The sequence below is a fragment of the Phacochoerus africanus genome, chromosome 15, assembly GCF_016906955.1.
Source record: "Phacochoerus africanus isolate WHEZ1 chromosome 15, ROS_Pafr_v1, whole genome shotgun sequence".
NCBI lineage: Eukaryota > Metazoa > Chordata > Mammalia > Artiodactyla > Suidae > Phacochoerus > Phacochoerus africanus.
In genome coordinates, this window is record NC_062558.1 from 103680904 (window position 1) to 103704774 (window position 23871).

Genomic DNA, 23871 nt, shown 5'->3' on the forward strand with positions numbered 1-23871 from the left:
AACAGTAAGAGAAAGGCCCAACCTATGACACCCCTGCAGTTTCATTCTGTCTTCATAACCACCCAAATAGTTGGCTGAGGTATCTGTTAAGATAGCATCACAGCTCAGTTTTTCCCTCTGCTCAGTCTTGCTTCCTTTTCTTCCATTTCACAGGAGATGATTTCAAGGGCATGCCATAAAAATTCTGCCTGCCAATTTCCAACTCAGGGTCTGTTTCATGGAGACACCAAACTGCAGCAATCAGGCAGACCACAGCCTACATCACTAAACAGTTGAAAAGACTAGGATGCCTTGGGCTACCACATAGGGCTGCCTACTGCACTGTTTAGGTTGGGACTGGGAAGTATGGCTCAATGACATAAGAAACAGGCTCTGTCTTCCTTTGTGCCTGAGGGAGGTCCTGGAAGCTTAACTTCTCAAGCATTAGACAACAATAGCAACAAAGGTGATCCATTTCATCAACAAGCATTCCCCGAGCATAAGCTCTCAAGAAAGAACAAAATTATTTGCTATCATCATCATAATTATTGTTACTAATTAGCACTTCAAATGGTATCTCCAGATATGTTGTTCTAGGAATTGGGAAACAAATCACAATTCATACATGTTTCCATTATGGTTTCTTAGGCAAAGATGATTGTCTATATTTCGTGAACCAAGCATACTTGGTTTTCAGACTCTCCTGCTGTCTATATTTCCCCCATCATCTTGATCATGCCATTGCCTTTCTCTGAAATTGCTTCACTTCAGCTATGGTTTTCTGAGTCCTAGTGATGCCATATGATTCCTTTTCTTCAAGATATGGCTGAACCAGAGTTCTTAACCCAGGTAGGAAGATATTCTTTTGGTTTGTTCCCAGGGGTCTTCCTGAGATGTCAAGCCAGCCTTCACTATAAAATTATCCCCTGGAACAGATTGACTTTAGGGCTTCACTGAGCATATGTGATAGTTCAAGGTCAATTTCCCTAAGCAAAATTTGAACCATTATATTTCTCATATACTGCTTTCCATTCCCCCTCACTGACACTCAACTGCTAATTTTTTAGAGCACTCTCTATGATTATCTTTACTGGTTGACATTTTACTCAATTTAATATCTCCTATAAACTTAGAAACTTGACTGCATATGTCCTTTGCCACTATGTTCCTGATGAGAAATAGCCAGTTCTATTCTGATCCCTCATGATTCTATTATTTTTACTTCCATTAAATACCCATATTCCTACCTTTTGTTTCTTGCCTTTAATTTATATTATTTTTCCCTTTGCAAATTAATCCAAGTTCCATGATGATGCATGCTAGGGACCAAGACAATGTGGGACTACCCTAAGATATATACTGACCCAGATTTTCCATGGAAATACATGCCAGGCATAGATGATTGATCTGTGGTCTTGGAGGAAAAAATCTGGGAAAGCTTGCCCCTTTTCCCCTTTACCCAGTGCTGCAGTGGGCTCTGAACTCCTTCATAGGCCCTGAACCTGCTCCAGTTTCAGTGTCCTGGCTATGACCACTCTAGCCTTCTCAGTTTGAATTCACTCCTTAGGGATTCCAAGTAGACTCAGAGTAAAAACAGGCCACAAAGGTTCTTGGGAAATTATCACCTTTGGGATAATTAGTATCCCAAGTTATCTTGGGAACAATAAGATCAGTAATTTCCAACATAGGAATGACACTAAAACATCACCATTGCATTCAAGATGTGATGAATTGGCAAATTCAGTGTCTACTTTTCAAACATTCTTTGGATAAATCTTGGGATTCTGCTAGATTACTAGAGACTGTGAGGAATAATGTGTGCATAATTTACAACATCACAAGGGGAAAAAAGCACCTATTCTTTCTTATTGATCCATGAAGAATTGGGAAAGGGGGAATTTTATAAGGCATGAATATAAAATCTCTATTCTTCTGGGCTGTGAATCACATCTCTAAATATAGATTTGCGTGTGTGTGCATGCACACAATTGTGGCATCTTCTCTGTTGACTCAAAAGATTTTATTTCAACTTTTCATTTCGAAGAAGTCACTGTTCTCTCCTATTCCTGTACGCCTGAGTCACCCCCACCACCACCACCACTTGCTCGCTGTAAGATAACAAGACAGATTTACACAACTAAAGTACAGAGTATTTTTAGCAATAAGATGCTAATGTTAGTCCTTTTGATGGGAATCAAAACTACCATATTCTATATCTCCAGGCAAATCTTCTCATCTAATGACTGCTGGTAAGGCAGCATGCAATTCATTCATTTTGAATCATAGGTGTATAAAACAACTGAGATTCAATGCTTTATACTTGAGAGTTTCTCAATGCACTATAAATCTATTCAGGTCATTGGTAACAATAGGTAGACAGAGATGATAGAGAGAGAGAGAGAGAGAGAGAGAGAGAGAGAGAGACAGGTTTAGGTTTAGTTTACATGTTTTCCTATGTAGCCACTCCAAATATTTGACTTAGTAATCTAACTGTGCTTAAAATAGAATGAATACCATCTATTTTTATTTCATTGTTGATATTATTCCATAGAACGCTGAATGATCTATCACTCAGCCATGTAGCTGAGTGGTGAAAAGTTAAAAGTTAACTACTTGACAGATAGCAACACATATCTATTGTGTCCTTGCTATGACCTCTCTAGCCTTCTCAGTTTGAATTCACTCCTTAGAGATTCCAGGTAGACTCAGAATAAAAACAGGCCACAAAGGTTCTTGGGAAATTATCACCTTTGGGATAACAAAAGGTAGGAATATGGGTACTTAATGGAAGTTGATGGAAGTAAAAATAATAGAATCATGAGGGATCAGAATAGAACTGGCTATTTCTCATGATCAGGAACATAGTGGCATATGTGTTACAGTAACACATATGGTAGTACTGTAACAAGAACAATAGACTACTTAAAAAGAAGTGTTCAATTAAAGTGTTGAATTTAAATAGGTCTACAGAGAAGGAATTTTCAGGCTTACGAGTGACAAGGATGTCCTCTTCGTCTATGAGATTGTTAACTTCTGATTACTAAGCCTAAACCATGAATACTTATAAGAACCACGCATTGACATTTTATAGATGGTGGCACTGAGACCTCCCCACTCTAGGCAAAACCAGCCGCTACTCTACCCCCGTCCTGGTGAAATAATGAAAAATCTGGTCTCACTAGTTATATAGGTGAATGATAGGATGAAGAACCTAAGGTCTGTGAATTCTTCCTTTCTGTTAAACCACAAGTATCATAATTTCTTCCTTATTCTTTCCCAGGAAGTAAACCAAAGAAATGCCAATGAACTAGAATTTATTCTATGATTATGCATTATCAGTAGAATCACAGTAGGATTGTATGATTCATATTTCAATCTACTCTATGCCAATTAGAAGTTTTCAATGGCCAGAGTTCCCGTCATGGTGCAGTGGAAACGAATCTGACTAGGAACCATGAGGTTGCAGTTTCGATCCCTGGCCTAGCTCAGTGGGTTATGGATCCGGCGTTGCCATGAGCTGTGGTGTAGGTTGCAGATGTGGCTCGGATCCCGCGTTGCTGTGGCTGTGGTGTAGGCTGGCAGCTACAGCTCCGATTAGACCCCTAGCCTGGGAACCTCCATATACCATGGGTGCAGACCTTAAAAAAAAAAAAAAGGCAAGAGACAGAAGTTTTCAATGGCCATTTCTGATATTTTCCAGTATCTTATGTGCTAAATTCCTTTTTTCTTCCTTTCTCTCCCTTCCCTCCCCCCATTCTTCCTTCTTTTACTGAAATGTACATGATTTTATATGATTTCCAATTGCTAATTCCATGTAGGTAAAGATAGCTATAAAGAGAAAACTGTTCAGACACGAACATGTTCTGTTACTGGGAGCTATTTGTTCTTTTGGCATTTTCTGAATACAGCTTAAGAGACAGTGTGTCTATCAGCATCTGGTCTGTAGCAGACTGCCAGACTACAATGTTATTTCAAGGGTCTGGAGATCAAAGTAAACTAAAGAGTTTTCCTGTTCTAGTTTCATTTATTACCCTAATTATTCAGAAGGAAGAAAGGGAGGGGGAATGCAGTTGACATACGCCGGTCTCTTTCATATGCAGTAAGATTCTTTTTCTCGCCTTTGTTTTGTGCTTGGCTATTTATTTGTTCTTGCTTTAATGAATGCAAACTGACTAATAAAAGCCAAATATTATTAAATTATTCCAGGCTTCCAAAGTTATTTTGCCCATTGAAACAATAATTCTCCTAAAGAGAGTCAAGAGAACCCTTTCTTTCTCATGGATTTTGAGATTCAACCTATATATACAATTAATAACAAAAAAGGCCCTAAGTGTCAGCTTTAGGTATGGGGACACATTTTAATTTGTATGTATGTGTGCACATGTGCATATGTCAGGGAAAGAAGTCAGTTTGCTGACAGGCAAAGAACACAGACCAGTGGTCAAGAGATCTGGTTTCTGGGCTTGACCCCACCATTCTCTTGCTGCTAACATTTGGCACATAAATTCACCTCACCAAGTTTTAGTTGTCTTATCATACTTTAATGGCTTTACATCTACAGTGATTTTCTCTTTTTCTCCTTTTATTCCTTCAGATTTTTATTGAAATTTTCATTGACTATCATTTGGTTCATAAGGACCCATGACTTTATATTCCCGGAAGAAACTATACTTGATCAAAATGAAAGTATTAATTTTTTACCTTTTATTGCATTTTCTCTTGAATTCTACACTAATATTATAATGACTCTTTTTTAAAACCATTTTAACTGAGGCATATTGACTCATTGGGAATATAAATGTGGAAGAGTTTATTATACGAATAACTGTTATGAGCTAAACTGAATAGACCCTATAATGTTTCAGTCTGATCTTATAACTTTCAGTGTCTATTAGGTTCCCCAGTCAAAGTATCCATATCTCCCATTCCTCCAAGTACAGGCTGGTATTGTGCTATCAGTAGTTAGGTGGGAAAGAGTCCGTGAGGGTGGGCAAAGGAGAGGAGTTCAGCAAAACACATGTTATGCTCTCTTGCCTTCTTATTTATTTTTTCATCTTTTTCTAGGGTTGCACCCATGGCATATGGAGGTTCCCAGGCTAGGGGTCTGATCGGAGCTGTAGCTGCCAGCCTACACCACAGCCATAGCAACGCGGGGATCCACACCGTGTCTGCGACCTACACCACAGCTCATGGCAACGCCGGATTCTTAACCCACTGAGTGAGGCCCGGGATCAAACCTGCAACCTCATGGTTCCTTAGTCGGATTCATTAATCACTGAGCCATGACAGGAACTCCTCTCTTGCCTTCTTCTTCATCTCTGTCACTATGTCTCAGTTGGTAAAGAGAAAAGACTTTTAGTGATTGTGCAAGGGAAGTTATAGGACCTCTGATTTGTTGGCTGTAAATGTTATTCCCTTTTTGAGCAACCACCAGTCAGTGGTGATAAGACAGATGACTCTTTATTGCTTTTCATCCTGGCTGAACCAGCTCATTATCTATCAATTTGGTGGGTGTGGATAGGGAATTACTGGATTGAGTTTCAATCCCAAGAACCTCCCCTAGGCACGGGAGAGCCCTTGTAGATTCAAATGCATCTTCCTCCTGACCCCCAGATGGTACCCAGCAGTGTGTGATACTCTTTGATATATGTCCCTCTTTGACCCAAGCTATGTGGTCTCTAGCAAGATGCACCTCCCACCTTCTCATCTACAGTCTTCAACCTGAGCTCTAGGGGACTCTGAAGGGACTGTTAGCATATACATTCTAAAATCTCAGGAATTCAAATGGCAGCTTCCCTGGATAAGCCTTTTGTCACCCCTCAATTTGGCTCTTTCTTTACCTGGGGTATCTTAGCAATCACCATAGCTTTCTGGACTTTCATTTGGAGACAAAGATATCAGTCTCCTTTTCATACAGAAGAAAGAAAAAAAAAATCTCAAACTTGATTCCACCTTGAGCTTTTCTTTGCCTGTGGGAAGGAGAACGTGTCAAGCACTCCCTGCCTCTGTAAACACTGGGTACTCCCAAAAGTAAACCTAAGTTTTACTTCCTCCTTCACCTTAAAGCCTTCTGTGTTCGGGAAAGGGGATGTGGAGGCAGGAGTATCAGCTCTAATGAAATGACATTTCTCAGTAAGACTTGCAGGGAGATGGATGGCCCATCAGCCAGTAGAGCTTTTACATTAGAATGGGGAGAGGTGGGTGCTAGGCCCAATTACAAGGAAAACAAGAATTGTTTTAAAATCCACATTTCTTTTAACCTCTCTCTTTAAATTTTGCTTTAGAACTGCCTCTAGTAATTGCTCTACATATAGATTGTAATTAATCTGAGCATCTTTGATATTTAATAGGAAAATTTAACTCTATTATACTTATTATCATTGTCATAATTGACATGCTTGGTCTTTCACTGTCTTTTTTTTTTTTTTTTTGCTTTTTTTTGCTTTTTAGGGTTGCACCTTTGGCTTACGGAAGTTCCCAGGCTAGGGGCCAAATCAGAGCTGCAGCTACCAGCCTATACTTCAGCCCCAGCAATATGGGATCTGAGCCACGTCTGTGATCTAAAGTATAGCTCACAGCAACACCGGATCCTTAACACAGTGAGCAGGGCCAGGGATCAAACCCACATCCTCATGGATACTAGTCAGGTTTGTAACCTGCTGAGCCATGACAGGGACTCCTTACTGTCCTTCCTTAAAAGTTTCTTTACTATTTCCTTTATTTTCTATATTTTAACTCTATGGTTTATCTTTGCGTCTTTCTCCCCACATCTCGTGTGATCTGAAAACAGATATCCTGTGTTTTACTTCTTAAATTTTTGCTGGTGACTGTTACTGTGATTAATCACATAAATATCCAATGTTTCAGGTATATAGCAAAGTGGTTGAATTATACAAATATGGATATCTATTCTTTTTCATATTCTTTTCCACTATAGGTTATTACAAGACATTGAATATAGTTCCCTATGTTCTAGGTAGGTCCTTGCTTTTCTATTTCGTATATAGTGGTAGGTCCTTGTTTTTCTATTTCATATATAGTGGTATGTATCTGTTAATCCCAAACTCCTAATTTATCCCTCTGCCCCCATCTCCTTATCTCCTTTGGTAACCATAAGTTTGTTTTCTATGTCTGTAAGTCAATTTCTGTATGTAAATAAGCTCATTTGGGTCACTTTTTTAGATTCAACTTATAAATGACATCATGATATTTGTCTTTCTCTGTCTGACCTACTTAGTATGATAACCTCTAGGTCCATCCATGTTGCTGAAAATGGCATTTTTCATTTTTTTTTAATAGTGACCAGGTAAGTTTTAAAGGAAGTTTATTTTATGATAACAAAAGTGGATAGCATTGACTTGCCATAAGTGAGTAATCAAAACTGGAGAAATCACAGGATCAGAAGGTACTGTTGTCTAGATTGTCACCTAGTGACCAAAACTGCACAGCAGACAAGGAGTCCTGAGAATGTCATAATTGAGAGTCATCTTACTACTTGAAATTCAAGTGTGTTGGTATCCTCACACTCTAGTACATAAGGTGATTGACTGCCAGATGCAATTCAGTTAACTAGTTGTATGATTTTAGGCAAGTAACTTCATCTCAGCGGGCCTCAGTTTCCAAATCCATAAAATTTAAGGCTTGTGCTACCTTATATTTAAGGCACTAAAAATGGTTAGTTAGTGTAAAAACTAGACTTTTTTTTTTCAAACGGGCTAAAACAACTATATAGGATGAGACATATTTTTGTTTTAATTTATCCTCCAAAATCACATATTATAAAGCTAGCTTAGGGTCCTCTGAATGATCTCAGATTTTGAGAGCTCACATTCAGCAGTTTAATCGCATTCCAAGTTCCCCACAGCTTTAAGTAACTGTCCATATTGTTAACTCTAGTGACTTTTCTAAAAGTGAAATCAGATAATTATCACTATTCAAAACACTCCAGTTGATCTTTATAAATCATGGCAGTCATCTCCAAGATTTTAATTATTCATTCTTGTCCGAAAAAAAATGAGCATGCAACTCCTATATTACTGATATAATATTTTATTACTTGATTGATAAATATTATGCATGAACACTGCACTAGTATAGTGATATATAATAAAATATAAAAACAGAAATAAAGGATGAGGTAAAATCATGTTATTTACTGATTTCAGAAAAAAAGAAATATTTGCTATCACTAAAATAATATCCAGGTCCTCTTAAGAAAAAAAAGTGTTTTGTTTAGCCCACATATTTATTTCAGGGGCTCTCATTTCTTTGCATAGATCCATATTTCCATGAGGTTTCATTTTCCATCTACCCTAATTACTTCCTTTGAAATTTCTTATACTTTTGGTTTGCTGTCAGTGAATTTTTTCCAGCTCTTATATGCTAAAAAACAAATCTTCATGTTGCTTTTATTTTTGAAAGATATGCTTGTTGGGTATAGAAGTCTAAGTTAACAGATTTTTTTCCCCTCAGAATGTTAGAGATATAGCTGTGCTATCTCTTTTTTCTTGCACTGTTTCCAATAAGAAGTCTGCTGTCGTTATTTGTTCCTTTGTATATAATTTGAGTTTTAATTATTTTTAAAGATTTTTCTCTTTTTCTCTTATTTTAATCAATTTGATTGGGAAATGCCTTAGTGTACTATTCTTATCTTTCATCAGTTTATAGTCGAGATTTTTTTTCAACTTTATTTTTCATTTTTTTAACAAAAAATTTTTTTAATTACTCAATGAATTTTATTACATTTATAGTTGTATGACAATCATCACAACCCAATTTTATAGCATTTCCAACCCCAAACCATAGCCCATTCTACCCTCCAACCTGTCTCCTTTGGAAACCATAAGTTTTTCAAAGTCTGTGAGTCATTATCTGCTCTGCAAGGAAGCTCATTGTGTCCTTTTTTTTAGCTTCCACGTATAAATGATAGCATAGATATTGGCATCTGTCTAATTTCACTTAGCATTATAATTTCTAGGTCCATCCATGTTGCTCCAAATGCCTTTATTTCTTTCCTTTAATGGCCGAGTAATATTCCATTGTGTATATATACAACTTCTTTTTTATCCACTCCTCTGTGGATGGACATTTAGGTTTTTTCCATGTATTGGCTATTACATGGGATTGTGGATTAAAAGGTAATGTTAGATTAAACAGTAATTCATTTTTAGTTTTCTGAGGAATCTCCGTACTGCTTTCCAAAGTGGTTGCACCAATTTACATTCCAAAAATGTAATAGTGTAATAGGGTTCCCTTTTCTCCATGCCTTCTCCAACACTTATTTTTTGTAGACTTTTTGATGATAGCCATTCTGGCCGGTATAAGGTGGTACCTCATACTAGTTTTGATTTGATTTGCATTTCTCTAATAATGAGTGATGCTGAATATCTTTTCATGTGGTTTTTGGCCATCCTGTATGTCTTCTTTGGAGAATTGTTTGTTTAGATGTTCTGCCCATTTTTTGATGGGGTTTTTTTGTTGGTGGTGGTGGATTTTTTTTTTTTTTTGGTATTGAGCTGTAGGAGGTGTTTATAAATTTTGGAGATTAATCCCTTGTCAGTCACTTCATTTGCAAATATTTTCTCCCATTCTGTGGGTTTTCTTTTCATTTTGTTTAGGGTTTCCTTTGTTGTGCAGAAAAATTTAAGTTTAATTAAGTCCCATTTGTTAATTTTTGTTTTTATTGTCATTATTCTAGGAGGTAGTTCTGAGAAGATATTGCTGTCATTTATCAGAGAGTGTTTGGCCTAGGTTTTCCTCTTAAGAGTTTTATAGTGTCTGGTCTTATATTGAGGTCTTTAATCCATTTTGAGTTTATTTTTTGTATGGTATTAGGAAGTGTTCTAGTTTCATGCTTTTACATGTGGCTGTCCAGTTTCCCCAGCACCACTTACTGAACAAGCTGTCTTTTCTCTATTGTGTATTCTTGCCTTCTTTGTCATACATTAGTTAACTGTAGGTACATGGGTTTAATTCTGGACTTTCTGTCCTGTTCCACTGATCTATATGTCTGTCTTTGTGCCAGGACCATACAGTTGTGATGATTGTTGCTTTGTAGTATAGTCTGAAGGCAGGGAGCCTGATTCCTCCAGCTCCATTTTTCTTTTTCAGGATGTCTTTGGCTATTCTGGGTCTTTTGTGCTTCCGAACAAACTTTAAAATATTTTGTTCTAGTTCTGTGAAAACTGTCCTTGGTAATTTGGTAGGGATTGCATTGAATCTGTCGATTGCCTTGGGTAGTAGTCATTTTGATAATATTGACTCTTCCATGGGTAGTATAGTCATTTTGATAATATTGACTCTTCCAATCCACGAGCATGGTATGTCTTTCCATCTATTTGTGTCATCTTTGATTTCTTTCATCAGTGTCTTATAGTTTTCAGAGTACAGCCCTTTGTCTCTTTAGGTAGGATTATTCCTAAGTATTTTATTCTTTTGGATGTGATGGTAAATGAGATTGCTTCCCTAATTTCTCTTTCTGACCTTTCATTGTTAGTATATAGAAATGCAGGCAATTTCGGTGTATTAATTTTGTATCTTACGACTTTTGCCAAATTCATGGATGAGCTCTAACAGTTTTCTGGTAGCTTCTTTAGGATTCTCTAGTATCATGTCATCTACAAATAGTGATAGTTTTACTACTTCCTTTCCAATTTGGATTCCTTTTATCTCTTTTACTTCTCTGATTGCTGTGCCTAGGACTTCCAAAATCATGTTGAATAAGTAGTGGCAAGAGTGGACATCCTTGTCTTGTTCCTGTTCTCAGCGGGAATTTTTTCAGCTTTTCACTATTGAGAATGATGTTAGCTCTGGGTTTGTCATATATGGCCTTTATTATGTTGAGGTAGGTTCCCTCTATGCCCACTTTCTGAAGGATTTTTATCAGAAATGAGTGTTGGATTTTGTCAAAGGCTTTTTCTGCATCTACTGAGGATCATACGGTTTTTGTTCTTCCGTTTGTTAATGTGGTGTATCACACTGATTGATTTGCAGGTATTGAAGAAACCTTGCATCCCTGGGATAAACCCCACTTGATCATGATGTACAATCCTTTTAATGTATGCTTGGATTTGGCTTGCTAGTATTTCGTTGAGGGTTTTTGCATCTATGTTCATCAGTGAAATTGGCCTGTAATTTTCTTTTTTTGTGGTATCTTTGTCTGGTTTTGGTATCAGGGTGATGGTGGCCTCATATAATGAGTTTGGTAGTGTTCCTTCCTCTGCAATTTTTTGGAACAGTTTCAGAAGGATAGGTGTTAGCTCTTCTCTAAATGTTTGATAGCATTCACCCGTGAAGCCATCTGGTCCTGGACTTTTGTTTGTTGGAAGTTTTTTAGTCACAGTTTCAACTTCAGTATTTGTGATCAATCTGTTCATCTTTTCTATTTCATCTTGGTTTTGTCTTAGAAGATTGTACTTTTCTAGGAATTTGTCCATTTTTTCTAGACTTTCCATTTTATTGGCATATAGTGGCATACAGCAGTCTTTTATGATCCTTTGTGTTTCCATGATGTCTGCTGTTACTTCTTTTTCATTTTTAATTTTATTGATTTGAGTCCTCTCTCTTTTTTTCCTGATAAGTCTGGCTAAGGGTTTATCAATTTTGTTGATCTTTTCAAAGAACCAGCTTTTCATTTCATTGATCTTTTCTATGGTTTTCTTTGTTCCTATTTCACTGACTTCTACTCTGATCTCTGATTTCTTTCCTTCTACTAATTTTAGGTTCTTGTCTGTTCTTTCTCTAGCTTCTTTAGAAGTGAAGTTAGGTTGTTTGAGCTTTTTCTTGTTTCCTGAGGTAGGCTTGTATTACTATAAACTTCCCTCTTAGAACTGCTTTTGCTGCATCCCATAGGTTTTTGGGGTGTTGAATCTTTATTGCCATTTGCTCCTAGGTATTTTTTAATTTCCTCTTTGATTTCTTCAGTGATCCATTGGTTGTTTAGTAGCATGTTGTTGAGTCTCCACGTGTTTGTGTTTTTTGCAGTTTTTTGCTTGTTGATTTCCAGTTGTATAGCATTGTGGTCAGAAAAGATGCTTGATATGATTTCAATTTTCTTAGAGTTACTAAGGCTTGATTTGTAGGCCAGGATGTGATCAATATTGGAGATTGTTCCATGGGCAATTGAGAATAATTTGTATTCTGTTTATTTCAGATGGAATAGCCTATAAATATCTATTAAGTCCATCTGGTCTAATGCTTCATTCAGGGCCTGTGTTTCCTTATTGATTTTCTGTCTGGATGATCTGTCCATTGCTGTAAGTGTTGTGTTAAAGTCCCCCACTACTATTGTGTTATTATCACTTTCTCCTTTTAAGGTTGTTAGCAGTTGCTTTATATATTTTGTGATCCTATGTTGGGTGCATAGATATTTAAAACTGTTATAACTTCTTCTTGGATTGACCCTTTGTCTCTTAAAATATTCTTTATTTTCAGAGTTATTTTGTATGATATGAGTATTGATACTCCAGCTTTCTTGTCTCTTAAAATATTCTTTATTTTCAGAGTTATTTTGTATGATGTGAGTATTGATACTCCAGCTTTCTTGATTCCCGTTTGCAGAGAATATTTTTGTCCATCCTCTCACTTTCAATTTGTATGTGTTGCTAGAAGTGAACTGGGTCTCTTGAAGACAGAATATAAATGGGTCTTGTTTTTGGATCCATTCAGCCAGTCTCTGTCTTTTGGTTGGAGCATTTAATCCATTAAAATTTAAAGTAACTATTGAAATGTATATTCTTATTGCCATTTTATTAACTGTTTTGGATTTGTTTTTGTTGCTTTTTTCTTCCCCTTTTTTGTTCTCTCCTCTTGTGGTTTGATGACTATCTTTAGTATTATATTTGAGTTGATTTTTCTTTATGTATCAATCATAGATTGTTTATTTGCAGTTACACTGAAGTTTTGATATAGGAGTATATATATGAGATTGTTTTAAGTTGTTAGTCTCTTAATTGCATGTGCACCTGCATTTACACCCTTCTCATGATTTCTGATTTGGGTAGCATATTTATGAGTGGATGATATCCTCCCTTTACCATATGTATGCCTTTACTGGTGAGCCTTGTCATTTGCGGTATTTTTGTTTCTAGTTGTGGCTTTTGTTTTCTGCCTAGAGAAGTTCCTTTAGTATTTGTTGTAGAGCTGGTTTAGTCTTGCTGAATTCTCTTAGCTTTTGCTTGTCTGTAAAGCTTTTCATTTCTCCTTCAAATCTGAATGAGAGTCTTGCTGGGTAAAGAAATCTTGTCTGGAGGTTTTTTCCTTTCATCATGTTAAGTATATCGTGTCACTCTCTCCTGCAGAGTTTCTGCTGGTAACCTTATCAGGGTTCCCTTGTATGTTATTTGTTTCTTTTCCCTAGCTGCTTTCAAGATTTTCTCTTTAATTTTGGTCATTTTGATTAATATGTGTCTTGGGGTGTTCCTCCTTGGGTTTATTTTATATGGTACTCATTGTGCTTCCTGCATTTGAGTGAGTGGTTCCTTTCCCTTGTTAGGGAAGTTTTTGGCTATTATCTCTTTGAATATTTTTTCTGTCCCTTTTTCTCTCTCCTCCTTCTGGCATCATCTATAATACAGACGTTGGTGCATTTAACATTGTCCTGGATTTCTCTGAGACTGCCTTCATTTCTTTTCAATCTTTTTTCTCTTTTCTGTTCTGAATCAGTGATTTCCTCTAGTCTGTCCTCCACTTCATTCTTCTGCCTCCTGTATTCTGCTGTTGGTTGCTTCTAATGAACTTTTTATTTCAGTTATTATATTTTGCATCTCTGCTTGCTTAAGTTTTAAATCTGTTCTCTCCTCTTGTGGTTTGATGACTATCTTTAGTATTTTCTCAGTATTTGCTGTAAATTATCAGTCTTTGCCTCCAGTTTATTTCCAATGTCTTGCATTGTCTTCAGCATCATCAGTCTAAAGTCTTTTTCCTGGTGGCTGATAACCTCCAGATCACTTAGCTGTTTTTCTGGTGTTTTGTTGTTGTTTCCTTATCTGAGGTATAGTTCTCTGCCTTTTCACTTTTATAGGTTTTTGGCATGGTCTCCTTTTTTTTTTTTTTTTTGTCTTTTTGCTATTTCTTGGGCCACTCCCTCGGTATATGGAGGTTCCCAGGCTAGGGGTCTAATCGGAGCTGTAGCCACCGGCCTATGCCAGAGCCACAGCAATGTGGGATCCGAGCCGCATCTGCAACCTACACCACAGCTCACGGCAATGCTGTGAGATCACAGATCACCAACCCACTGAGCAAGCTCAGGGATGGAACCCGCAACCTCATGGTTCATAGTCGGATTCATTAACCACTGCGCCACGACGGGAATTCCAATGGTCTCCTTTTTGCAGACAATAGAGTTGTAGCCTCTTTTATTTTTGATGCCTGCCCCCTTCTGTAGTTGGGATTCTTCAAACTGTAGACATATAGTTTTCATAAAATCTGGAATAATTTCAACCATTATTTCTTTGTCTTTGTCCCTAGTCTTTCCTCTTCTTTTGAAACTCTAACTATGTCTATATTAGGCCCCCTACAGCTGCCCCAAAGCTCCCATGCTCTTTAGTGTTTTAGTGGAATAATTTCCATGCTATGTTTTCAAGTTCACTAATTTTTTTTCTTCTGAAGCATCTAATCTACCACTAATACTATTCAGTGTGTTTCCATTTTAGCTCTTGTCTTTTTCATCTCTAGAAGGTCAATAAGGGTCTTTTCCTATCACCTACATCTTTTCTAAAACTGTGTTTCCCTGTACAACTTGAATATATGGAATATATTAATTGTAGCTATTTTAACATTCTTGTTCCTTGATCTATCATCTGTATTATTTCTGAATCTGTCTCTAATTTATTACATTTCCTCCTCATTGTGGGTTATCATTCCTGTTTCTTTTTCCTGCCTAGTTTTTTGTTTTGTTTGTTTGTTTGCCTGTCTGGAATTTTTTGGCTGGGTGCTAGACAAGATGAATTTTGTATTTTGGCACACTGGATTGTTTGTGTTCTTTTCAGTACTCCTAAACTTTTTTTCTGAGATGCAAGTGGAGTACCTTAGAAATTGTCTCTTTTGTAGCTTAATTCTAAGCTCCATTAGGCAGGACCAGAGAAGCTTTTAGTCCCAGGAACTCATCTCAATCAGGGACAATTTTGACCCTATGGGAAGGGGACATTTGGCTATGTATGGAAAAACTTTCAGTTGTCACAACTACAGGAGTGAGAGTACTACTGGTATCTCTCAGTTAGTGTCTAGGGATTCTTCTAAACATCCTAAAATGCAGAGGACAGCCAACCCCCAAGAAAAAGAATTATTTAGCCCCAAATGTCAATAGTGCCAAGATTGAGAAAACAATATTCTAGGGCAATTTTGGTTCCTTAAAACAACACCTTTCTGACTGTTCTACCTAGCACTCAGATGTCCCATGTATTAATAAATTTCTCTGCTCTGACCATGGGGAAGGTGAGCTGTTCTAAGCCTTGTGAGATATCCAAGAATTGTTTTCTCTGTTCCTTTCTGGTGGTCTCAGGTAATTTCCTTACACGCATGTGCCAATTAGCTTTCAGCTGAAGTGCAAAAGAACTCTTCTGTCAATTTCCAGAGCTCTGTCTCCATGATGCTCTTCTCTTCAGTACTTTTCCCTCTGGCTCTGGCTACTTTGGCTCCTCTAACTTCTCAAATCCTTCTCCTGAACACAGGGTGCCTTCCAGGCTATTTGGGATTTCCTTCCCCATGTCTTGGCCCTGGGAAATCTCTGAGCAGTAAGCTGGGGTAATCACAGGACTCACTTCATTTGTTTCCCTTCTTTCAGGGATCATGTTCTGCTTGTCCTCCAATGTCTGGAAACCACTCTTTCTTATATTTTGTCTGGTTTATTTTTTTTTTCAGTCAAGTGATTTTAAAAACTGGCAAAATATAGAAAACTGAGGCTTTGATCTTTGAGCACTGGCTAATGTCTTGAGGCACAACATGCAGTTAATTGAGCATTTATCCTTAGAAATATTTCAAATGGTCTTAGTAACTCAGAGATTTCCCCCAACTTTGTGTCAGCTCTAATCAGACTATCATTGTTTCTTTTTTAATGTAAATTTTCTCTTCATTCATCAAGAGAGACTAAAAGTCATGTAATGTCATTCCTCACAGGTAGACAGAACATTTTTTTCTCTTATTTGTATTATAGTTGATTTACAGTGCTGTGTCAATTTCTCCTGCAGAGCAGAGTGGCCCAGTTATACACATACATTCTTTTTCTCATACTATCATCCATCCTGTTCTACCCCAAGAGACTAGATATAGTTCCCTGTATTGTATAGTAGGACCTCATTGGTTATCCATTCTAAATGTCATAGTTTGCACTTACCAACCCCAAACTCCCAGTCCATCCCACCCCCTCCCCCTAGGCAACCACAAGTCTGCTCTCCCTGAATGTGTTTCTGTTCTGTAGGTAAGTTCATTTGTGCCATATTTTAGATTCTCTATATAAGTGATATCATATGGTCTTTGTCTATCATTGTTTTATCTCATTGGATGGCTGACAAAATGCTCATAGTAGGAAGAAGTTGTCAGCTCTGCTCTTGTGATTGGTATTATTATCTTCAATTTGTTTTGTTTGTAAAAATCTATTTTGTTTTTATTGTATAAAACATATACATATACAAAGGTAGAAAGGATAGCATAATGAACCTTGACCTGCCTGGCACTTAACTTCAACAATTATCAACTCACAGCCAATCTTATCTGTATTCCCACCCACCTCTCCCAGCACTCTCTCTGGCCCTGAATTATTCTGAAATGAATCCCAAGCATCATATCACTTCATCTATAATTTCAATTGTATGTATCTGAATAAACAACAACAACAAACCCCTGCAGTTATATTACCCCACCTATATACATAACAATAACGTTTTACTACCATGAATATGCAATCCAGCTTCAGAATGCAGGTGTTTTTAGACCAGACTTTGAGAAACTGTGGTTTAGATGATTTTAAAAAAGTGGGGGCGGGGTGGAATTTAAAGCACCTAATGTTGCTGAGGTCCTTTAAGTGCTGCAAGGGAACAGTCTTTCTGTGCTGGCTGCATGGCAGCTGTGAATGATGCAGCAAACTACCCTAGTTCTGGTTGTGGGCTCGTCTATAAGCTTCAGGCCATAATTTGACTCCCCTTGTCACTTGACTGCAGGCAGGGAAGCTGCAGAGCTGCTGACATGAAGCTGCTCTGTGAACAGCTGTCTTTCTCATTATAAATCAATAGATTGGTATCCACTTATACTTTTCTTTCTGTGGCTTTGCTTACTATGGGTCACTCCTGAAAAGCAGAGCTTCTCCTCTTGCAGTACAGACAAAAACAGTTTTCTGGCATTCTAGACAAAAACAGAGCCTCACTGTCAGCTGATCAATCTCCTCACACACTGACACGTCCAGAAGAATGTTCAGAACAGTAACTTCCTGCTTGAACCATCTGCTCTAATCCTAATAGCATCTACCCAGCTCTGAGCTCCACCCCCACCTGGCCTTTGTTCCCAACGCCCAGGGCCACCCACGCTGCCACCGTCACCCTCTCCAAGGGCTCTGGAGAGTCCCACCCCTTTCTTCCCAGCGCTTCTGACTCCCTACCACCTCTAGTCTTCTAAATCCCTCCTCTCCTTCCCCCCCCCCCTCTCTGTCATCTCCTCTCTTCCATTCTTCAGCTTTGGCTCTGTGTTGTCAATCATTCTAATCTGTCTGCTTTTCTGTTCTTCGTTCTCCTCTAGGATGGAGCTACCGTTCCCAATCCCTGCTGGTGGAGCAATCTGGTGGACCATAGACCCTTTCTGCAACCCTTGCTTAGTGCCTCCTGACTTAGAGGAGCTGGCTGCCTGCCATGTCCATGGGGAAGAAGGGAAAACCTTATCTGCCTACAGGGTTAAAGCCAGACGCTCCACTGTGTTCAATTCACTCCATTGCATGTCACCCTGTGCTGTGTCTTGCCAGCCAGCTGGCTTTCCTGGCTGATGTCACTGTAAATACCCTGAACCACATGCATGAGCATTCACGTTGCATCGCCAGTCAAGCAACAGCGCAGAAGAAAGACTAAACTAGATTAGACCAATCCTCTTTCCCTGGCAGTTTTGGGCTCTTAATAGCAGTGGTAACTGACAGATTGCCCTTCAAGCTATTTGCCATGATAGATTAGGGACGGCCCCCAACAGCTTCTTTTCTTCAGTGACCTGTTATTTAAGCCTCCTCTTTATTCCCTCCATCAAATTGGTCCTTATGTTCTGCCAATTTCTGTTGCCACCATTACCGTTATAATTGTTATAATTCTCATTATCTTACCTCCTGGCTATTGAGAGGATCTGATTTGTATGTTGTCTTCTCTCAGCCCCACTAGAGTGCTTATTCATGGCTTTCATCATCTCACTTGCTGGCTAGGATTACCAGGAGGACCATCAGACCCAGGCAGCCCTTCCCAGATTTTATCGACCCAGCTACACTATACCTGGCCTCCCTTTAGCACCCTTCCCTCTGCATTCAGGCCCAGCTTAGTTCAGTGTCCCAAGGCTTCAAACTCCTATCTGCCTACAGTGCCCTCACCTGTAGTCTTTTCAAATTCTGCCTCTTCTTAAAATGAGACCTCGCTCTGTTTCAAGTGGGCAGCTGGGATACAGCGAGAAGGCTCTGGACAGACTGTCCCAGTTTTCCAGGTTTTTTTTTTTTTTTTTGGTCTTTTTAGAGCTGCACTGGGGTATATAGAGGTTCCCATGCTAGGGGTTGAATCGGAGCTGTAGCCACAGCAACATGGGATCTGAGCTGTGTCTGTGATCTACACCACAGCTCACAGCAACACCAGATCCTTAACCCACTGAGCAAGGCCAAGGATCAAACCTACATCCTCATGAATGCTAGTCAGATTCATTTATGCTCAGCCCTGATGGCACCTCCCTAGTTTTCCAGCTTTGAGACCACTTCCCAGCCATGTGGGATCGGGCAGGTAACTTCTTGGAACTGCAGTGTTATTGGACAATAATCATACTTCACAGGGTTTTTGTACTCTCAACCAGTTTGTTAGCTGAAGTTGATGAGGGAGAAATGGGAAATGGTTTTCTTTTCCTCCAGCCTTCCATCACGTTATATCAACTCTCCCTTCCTGGTCTTTGAACAAGAGGCTTCAGGAAACTTTGAGTTATAAAGACAAGCCTTATTTCCAAATATTAAAAAGTCCCATCTAATCCCAAAACATAAAAGCTTCTGCTCTACTCCCACCCTTTTCACTATCTCAGCTTGCTTGACTCAGCTCAGGGACCTGTTCCAAACTTCTTAATCTTCTCTTCCTCTTTTGCCTGCTTCTGGGTCTTCCAGAGTCAGGGAAAAGAGAGAAATAGAAAAGTAGCACTTTTCACTTTGGGTAGCACTCTCTTAGACACTGATGCCTCTGTCACAACAGAGGACTGAAGCCTGGCTCTTGTGCGAGGGTCAAAGATTCTTTGGAGGTTCCTCAAGGACCTCTGTATTGCACGGGTCCCTACAACAGAGGACACATTCCCCACTGGCCTCTCAGTCCTGTGCCCAGCAATACACGCACTCTAGCCCTTTTAAATGTGTGTCTCTCCTTAGAAGGAGGGCCTTTTCATTTCAGTCACGTCTCATAACAATGGAAGGAGCCCATTTTTCTTCCCAACATCTAACAGGCTCAGATAAACCTTGTGTATCCTTGCCTGGCCTGCCAGGCATTCAAACTGTCACCTTCCCCCTCTCTCCTCTCTCCCTGCCCTCATGGGCAGCTCCAGCCCAGCCTCCTTTCCCCTTTAAGGATCTCCAAGCAAAAAGCATTTCAGCTAGCAGCCAGCTGAAGTAGCAGGTGCCAATCTCCTCCTGTTGTAGCACCTCAATCATTCTCAGATGGTACTTCACCTCGCTTAGGTAAGGTGGAGCACAGAGCTTAGCTCTAGGTCAAGAAGTTGGTAACTCTTCTGCCTCAATATATTTTCAGTCCTCTCTCTCTTCCTGACTTCTCTTGACAAAGGCAATGGATGGGTAATGGCAGTGAGGGACGAACGACCGGTTTGGCAACCTCTCAGCCAGTCATGCAGAGGTGTCTAACAACTCCAATTAAAAATCTGGGCTACTGACAAAGAACAAAATACTGCCATTTGCAGCAATGTGGATGGACCGAGAACATTATGCTTAGTGAAAGAAGTCGGAGAAAGACAAATGCTATACGATATCACTTATGTGGAATCTAATAAGTAATATAAATGAAAGTGTATGCAAAACAGACTCATGGACATAGAAGATAAATTTGTGGTTTACAAAGGGGAGAGAGAAGGAGGGAGGGACAAATTAGGGAGAAGGATTAACAGATACTACAGACTACTATATAGAAAACAGAAAAGCAAGAAGGAATTACTATATAGCACAGAGAATTATACCTATTATCTTATATATAATATATATATGTATTTCATTTCAGCAAAAAATACTGAACCACTATGCTGCACATGAAACTAACACACTATTGTAACTCAACTACACTTGATCTTCTTTTAAATACAGGGCTAATTATCATCCACTGTTTTCAGCTTTGGAGATTTTATCTAAAAGTCCAAGGCCCCAGGAAAAGTCCCTTTCAATATTCATCCTATGTAGAGCAAAGCAAATAATATCGAATTCTCTACACATAGCCTGGTATAATATATACTCAATAAATGGTCATTGTTACATGGCTGTCCCCTAAGAATGATAAAAATAGCATATTCATATGATATAATCTGATGCTGGTCTTTCGCCAAGTTTGTGCAATATTTATCTATACACTACAAAATGAATTTATTATATACTATCTTATTCATTCTTTCAAATGTATATGCACTGGATTTTTAATTAGAATGTAAACTTCTAATAAGCAAATATGTTTTTTCCTCTATTCCCCATAACATAAGGAATGGGGATAAGCATGTCATAACTGTTTAATATTGTTGATTAATTTATTCTCATTTCTTTCCTTTGTTTGATCTTCGGTGACATTCAATTGAGAATTTTATTATATTTTCCTTTAGTGATTTTCCAGTTGTTTTGTGGGTACATTTTTTATTTTTTGCTTTTTAGGGCTGCACCTGTGGCCTATGGAAGCTCCCAGGCTAGAGGTCAAATTGGAGCTACAGCTGCTACGGTTACACCATAGCAACATGGGATCCAAGCTGCATCTTAAACCTATACCATAGCTCAGAGCAACGTCAGATTCTCCAGCCACTGAGCAAGGCCAGGAATCTAACCCACATCCTCATGGATACTAGTTGGGTTTGTTTCTGCTGGGCTACAGTGGGAACTCCTGTGGGTACATTTTGATATACCAGTAAGGTTATAAGCCTGCTGCATGTGGGTATCAGAGTATTGATTTCTTCACCAACCCCTGTTCAGCTAATCTAAGACTGAAGGTGAATAGACAGGAATGGTAGAGCACAGGTTGCAGGAGAACGGTGAGGCCCCATGAGTATATTGGATTTAATATAGAAAGAGGTCATTAGTGACTTTAAGTCTTAGAGATTCCTGCAGAGGAATCAGACTAGTTGAGGCTGAGGATTGCTGCCCTTGGTTTGCAAGTCCAGTTCAAACTTAAAGGGAAGGAGAGAAAGAGTACCTGCTGAGAAAAATTGGGCCAAGGAAGGATAGGGGTTTGGAGCAAGTTTACAGGTCAAAGGAAAGGCACTGATGTGGCCTGTCTTAGGGGTAATAGGGGACCAGCATTGAGATCCCTGGCAGAGATTGGCCTGGAACAGGTATTCTCAGCTCTGGCTGATTTTGCCCCTCAGGGGACTCTTAATGCTGTTTGGAGATATTTTCGATCGTCATGACAGGTTGGGGAGGACTATTGGCATCTAGTGAGTAGAGTTCAGAGAAGCTGCTAAGCATCCTACAATGCACAGGACAGCCCACCCACCTTCGCTCCAACAGCAAGGAATTATCTCACCCTAAATATCCATGGCACCAAGAGGACACCTGGGCCTAGAAAGAGGCCAAATGTTCACCCATTAAATGTATACCCATTAAAACTAGCATGGGTAAAAAACTAGTAGTACTGATGGGATTCAAGGAAATTGTCTAGAACCTCAGTTTGGATGCAGCACCTCACAGGAACTGGAAAGTGACTTGGAAGAGAACCCCTCCCTCCTGTTCACTTTGGGGTCACAGACTTCCCGTTCCCGCTCTCTGCCCACTTCCCTCGCCTCCTCCTTCCACTCTGCTTCCCCAGCATGTGGCCCAGACTGTTAGGTCCCACCTGACCCCACAGCAGTTGGCAGTTCAAGTCTGTATATGGACATGTGTTGCAATCTTTGTGCTTTTTACTTTTGCAAAGGGAGACCCAGGTTGGCCAGTGAAAATTCTGGCTTGGAGTCAGACTGTATCAGCTACAGCCAGAGGGCAAGATCCTATCCAGTGACCACTCACAGGGCTGTGGCAAGCAATGCAAGCAGCATTTTTTTCTCAAAGATGCACACACACACACACACACACAAAAAAAAAAAATAATTGAGGCAGAGGGAAGAGAAGTCCAAGGGGTTCACATCACGTGGCCTGTAATCCTACTAAACTAGATGGCCAGATCACCTGCCATGGGTGGGCCTCTACAAAGAACTCAGGAAAAAGCTTTTCTTTGCTTGGGGGACTGGGTCAGTTATCAGTTTATTGCCTCTCAGTCCCAGATACGCTCTTCATCACCTGCTCTGTGATAATGCAGAGGGACCCTTCAAGCATCTTCCCCTTGTCACACAGTGTTAAGGTTTATCAGCACAGGCCATAGGAGGGACATTGTACAAGGAAGAGACTTCTCTTTCTAGTTCTAGTGTGCTTCTGTGTATTTTGCTTATTTCTATTGATTTTTTACTATAAATCTGTAGGAGCTGTGATGTATAGAGCATTACTGGCCCTCCACCTCAGCTAAGACCCCAGAAAAGCCGCATCTTGACAAACTCACAGCCCTCGTCTGGTGACACTGTAACTGAGCAGGGCCCTGTGAGGCTCCTGGGCACAAAAGCCTTTCTGTGTTCCCCATTTCTTGATTTAGGAAATGGGTCTCATTCAGCCTCCATGACCTTGAATGAGTTCCAAGGGGCAGGTTCCGGCACCTGCTGATCACGGAAGGAAGGGGAGGCAGAGACAAGAGAGGAACAGTCAAGAAACAATAGTATAGCCTTGGGTCCTGGTTCCATCTCAAGGGATACACATAATAATATAGGCACCTTATACACCTAAGAGAAAAGTTCTTTTCCTTATGCTTCTTTTAGAAATGAATACTTTAAAACTAGACAGTTTAGAATCCTTCCTTGTCCTTCTCCCTGGCTTAATTGTACCCTAAATACAATCACCTATAAGCTAAAGATTAGGCACCCTGAGCACAATTGCCTATGGGTTAAAGATCATTAGCACGTGATGTTTTTCAGGAACGTTCCTAGCTTGTTTTAATCTCTGATCAATATGCCCTTTTTGCAAGTACCGTTATTCTAGGCAATAACCCAGAAGACCACCACCGTGATCATACAGAGATCTCTTGATGCCAGCTTTGATGACTGAGATTCCTCCAAAAAACGAGAACACCTGTTTGTCCCCATCATTATTCCTATCTGAAAACCTGTTTTTCTCCTGTTTACTATAAAACTCCCTACAATTCTTCACAATGGAGGCACAGTCTTTAAAGCAGTAGCCTGCTGTGGCCTCCTTTGCCTGGCAAAGCAACAAAAGCCATCTTTTTTTCCTCTTCACCCAAACTCCGTCTCTGCATTTCTATTTGGCACCAGTGGACAGAGGTTGAGTTTCTGCAGCAACACCTCATCTTGGCCTCCTGATGTGGGTCACTCAGCATAGAATTTACACAGACACAGACACACACACACATTATGTTATACACAAATAAAGGACATACATGTGTGTTGGCAATGATTATA